The sequence below is a fragment of the Zingiber officinale genome, chromosome 1B, assembly GCF_018446385.1.
Source record: "Zingiber officinale cultivar Zhangliang chromosome 1B, Zo_v1.1, whole genome shotgun sequence".
NCBI classification, from domain to species: Eukaryota; Viridiplantae; Streptophyta; class Magnoliopsida; order Zingiberales; family Zingiberaceae; genus Zingiber; species Zingiber officinale.
Window position 1 is genome coordinate 38,685,807 of NC_055986.1, and position 4,627 is coordinate 38,690,433.

Here is a 4,627-nt window from a genome sequence, read left to right on the forward strand (position 1 = left end):
CATGACTTGATTCATCCTCTGACTCACTTTCTGATTCTAGTCCCATTGCCATCAATGCGAGGTAATTGTGATGCCTTTGATCCTCAACATCTGATTCTTCTGAGGATGACTCGTCCCACGTCAGCTTGAGTGCCTTTTTCTTTCTGGTTGATTTGAGTTTGTCATCTTTCATCTCCGAACACTCGTTCTTGTAGTGTAAAATACCAAAAAAAGAGTGAATAACCATAAGGGAATTTTTAGAAATTTTTAGAAATTTTTAGAAATTTTATGGGAATTTATCGGAGCTACTAAGATGTACTTTGCGGGAATAAATTTATAGGTTTGGAGAAAACCCGTTTGGAATATCACCTAAGTGGGAGTTGATTAATTTAATTAACATATAGTTTCCTATATTAATATCCCTTGACCTAACCTTTTCCCTTCTCCCATCTTCGCTGATTTCCCTCTTCCTCGCGCCCTCCTCCACCCAATCCTCCGCCTTCCTCTCTTGCACCATCGCCCAACCAAGCCACACCACTCCACCAGTCGCCACCACCGGCTGTTGCCTCGGTACCGTGCCCTCTCCCTCGCGTTTTTGCTTCGATGCCGTCACTTCACCCGGTTGTGCTCAAGCTTCCGATCCACCACCGGTTGAGTTCCTGTCTTCCCGATCACTCTCCTCTCTTCCCGATCTCTTCATCGCCGATCGCCATCGTTGACTCAGCCACGCCGCCGCTCCCTCTCCTGATCCAGCGGTGGGAGAGTAGGCCATCGTCCTATCCGTGGCGACAGGCGTTAGTCGGCTCTTCTGGTGTGAGTCCAGCGCGGCGACGCCGCTGCCACCGTTGGCTGCGTTGATCTAGCTGCCGACCGTATGAGAGCCACCATTGTTTTATTTTTTTCTCTCTTGTGATTTCATCGCATCCTTGGGGGTCGTCTTCGCCCAATCTGCCAGTGTCACCATTACCCATCATCGACATCGAGCCCGCGCGACCTCCCCGCACGTTGACACCACTGACGCTGGTCACCCATTCTACTGTGGGTTGGATTAATAGAGGTAGGTGTTCTACCTTAGCTTTTGATTTGGGTATTAAGTCTTGATGTGGTGTTGACTTGAGTTCATTGTTTGGGGGCAGTAGCTTCGCCTAATTCCAGCCATCTTTGCGGGCAGTGAGTTTCTCTGATGGTGAATTCATAGTTGTGCATTTTGGTAGGTGAGTTATGGAGTTAACATTGTGCTTAGCCTAATTTAACTTATTGTGAAATGATTATGTTGGATTGATGAATAAGATTTTATGGTTAGATTGAATTAATCAGTAGGATAAATGTGGGAATTATAGATGAGTTGATTCATGATAGCTATTTGGAGGATTATTAAATTTATTGGGTTGTAAACTAGGGTTCGGGTTGGATCTGATTTAGTGAGCTAATCGAGATTAAATGATGAATTAGGGTTTCTTGGTTTAATAGGTTTGGGGATTTTATTTGGCTACTTGTTGTATATGTAATTAGCTAAATACATTATGTGATCGCAGCACGTTGATTCGAGACGGGCGTCTCGACGTAAACTTTCTAGATACGATCTTCTATTGAGGCGGGTACTTATGACTTATCTCTTTGATATAGTCATTTTAGATATGTATAATAGTTTGTAGCTAGTAGCAATTATTATGTTTGCATCTGTTTCGGTATGTCACTATTTGATTCTTGTAGTTTGCCTGTATTCTTGTCTGTTATGCATTCATACTTATATTCTCTTGCTTGTTACCATGTTCACTCTTGTTCATAGAGATAGTGACATACATTACCCTACTGTGTAGTAGACTAATTATTTGACATATCTGGTTTGTGTACCTAGTTTATTGTTACCTAGATCTTTGTATGAATTTATTTCCTTTTTGGTACATTTTATATGGAGGTGTATACTGTTAGGATTTACATGCTTAATGTCATGCACCATCTTGTATGATTGCATGTTGTGCGATTGTCGGCTCAATTGTTGTTGAGCACATTGCCAGTTACATGATCTGCACACACAACCACTCATGAGTTAGTGGTAATCAGGCAGGGTGTGTGGCAGTTGCTCTGCCAATGCTCCGCTGGTCCACTCATAGGTAGCATGACGCAACGTAGTAGCATGACAGGGATCCCTCTTCTGGACTGTCTCAGGAAGATGAGAGCATTGCGCTCCCTCACTCTGTTTGGGGTAGGAGGATAGGTGTACTCCAACAGCATCCTGTCCATTCGATCACTCAAGAGCAGTGATGATAGAGTGCATAGTTGTCATAGCCCTACCCACTCGATCTCACCATCGTGTGTGAGATGGCTGACTGACGTCAGAGGTGACACATGTTATTTTTGCATCATATGCATAGATTTTATTTATTGTTTGTGCTTGATGCATTATGTATGTTACATTTTGGTGGTTGTATATGTTTGACATGCATACAGGTGACATTTGTATCTACTTTGACGACCCTTATATTCTGGATAGGAGGTTCTGGTGAGTACAGTTTTTTCAGCCCCTTTTTAGTCGACATATCCTACTTTTGTTTAGGAAACTGTACTACATAATTATTACTGTTAGTTATAACTTATTATGTCTGTCTATCTGGTTTCCGCTGAGTTGTTGAACTCATACCGTTGATATATTGTTATTTCAAGCTTCAGGTAGATATTTGTGGAGTCGCTTGGAGTATCCTGTCTGCCAGTCCTACGTCACATCCGAAGACCTATTTTCTGGTGTCCTTAGTACTTTATTTGGTTTATGTATTCGGTGTACTTAGCTTTGTATATTCCGAATTTGTTTCTGGATTGTTGTGATATGGTGTCTCGTATTGTTTTGTTGTGTGGTGTAAGTCTAGCCGGCTAACAGTCTTGTTTTTGGTTTGTAATGATTTTATATTGTTTTTCGCTGTGTTTTTGGTTTTTAGTACAGCCAAGTGGGTTGTTTAATATATATATATATATATATATATATATATATAATTGTGTGGTTGTGATATTTTGATCTAGTCGAGTGGGCTGAGTATATAACTGCGTGGTTGTCTATATTTTTCAGCCGTGTGTGGCTGATGTATACTTGTCGTTGTATTAATGATTTAGATTGTCACGTGTACAGGGGAGATGTTGCTGAAAATTTTCTCTGGCTGGGACTCCTCTGGGGTGTGACATGTAGTGTCTTTTCTTGTTGCACCCGTAGCATGTGATCTTTACCTTCGAGTCACTTTCTTTGATCACCTTTTGTAAGTCCTTCATGAAGTTGTTCTTTCTTCTCATGAATATTTTTCTAACCATGTTCAGGAGTTGTTCTTCTTCGTCTTCTGAGTCAGATTCAGATTCTGGCTTTGGTTTGTGCTTGTGTTTAGCTTCTTTTGAGGGACCTGTAAAAAGAGCAATACCTTTCTCAACCTGCTTTAAGTTAGTCTGTTCATGTAGTTCAATTTCATAAAATAATTCATCTAGTTTTAATTTAGACAAATTTCTCGAAATTTTATAGGCATCTACGATGGATGCCCACAGTGCATTTTGAGGAAATGTGTTTAGTGTGTACCTTATAAGATCGCGGTTCTTCATCTAGTGGCTAATTGTGTGAAGTTCATTGAGGATGTCCTTTATCCTCGCATGTAGTTGATTTACAGATTCTCCATCCTATATTTTTATGTTAAATAGTTTATTTAAAAATAGATCCCTTTTCGTTACCTTTACATCATTGGTTCTCTCGTGCAGTTTTATGAGTTTGTCCCATAGCTCATTCGCATTTTCATGTGGGCCGACGCGATTCAGTTCTTCCTTCGTTAGCCCGCATTGGATTGTGTTGAGAGCTTTGGAGTCGATCTAAGCTTTCTTCTTCATTTTCGAATTCTAATTTTTCGGGTCTATTGGAATTCTGGCGTTGTCGACGGGCGCCTTGTATCCTTTGGTGACGTTAAACCATTGGTTGAAGTCAGTCTTTAGGTACACCTTCATCCGTTTCTTCCAATATGAAAAGTCATCACTGTTAAAGAGGGGAGGACGTACGGTGGAGTATCCCTTGCTTTGGGCCATAAACCTTGCACACAAAAGAGGAAAAGGCAAAAAGAATCCCAAGACTAGTTCTTGAATTAGCAGTGCGGGAGAAGAAAAAAAATATTAAGACTCGATTGGTGTTGCACCAATTCAGAGTCGTTTGTAATGAAAAAAAATTATCTAAAAAGGTAATTGTACCAGTTTGGACTGTACCAAAAAAACTCAAAATCTGAAAGAGGAAAAACATCACCCCCTTGCCTAGTTGGTGGTTGCACTAATTTAGAGCAATACCCACTCTGATACCACTTGTATGATCGAAAAGAATGCTAGGGGGGATATCGATTGTTGAAAATCGAAGTGAATTAAAATGAAGTACGCAGTGGAAGAGAGATAAATCAATGTTAAGAAATCGAGTTTTACTTGTTCGGAGCTTTCGATGACTCCTACTCCAAGGCCTGCACTTGTCGAGTGCTTTCATTGGGCAATCCACTAATAGTTCGCAAAACGTTTACAGGAGTTAAGTACAAGAACTGGAAATAACAGTTACCAACAACAACAAAATGGAAAAGTCTTGGTCGCCAGTTGTCGGAAGAGATTTACAGCGTCGTTAGAGCATTTTCGGAGCACCGAGCAAAAGAGA

General features: G+C 40.8%; 1 long non-coding RNA gene across 2 annotated transcripts; it reads left to right on the forward strand.

The window, feature by feature from the left end:
• The first annotated feature begins 413 nt into the window (after positions 1–413).
• On the forward strand, positions 414–2,804 carry LOC122055210. 2 transcript variants are annotated; one of them, XR_006132854.1, is made up of 2 exons: positions 414–1,036; positions 1,116–2,804. It is a non-coding gene; the product is annotated as an uncharacterized LOC122055210 (long non-coding RNA). The 2 variants fall into 2 exon arrangements; XR_006132853.1 differs by having other exon boundaries at positions 1,119–2,804.
• Positions 2,805–4,627: the final 1,823 nt, after the last annotated feature.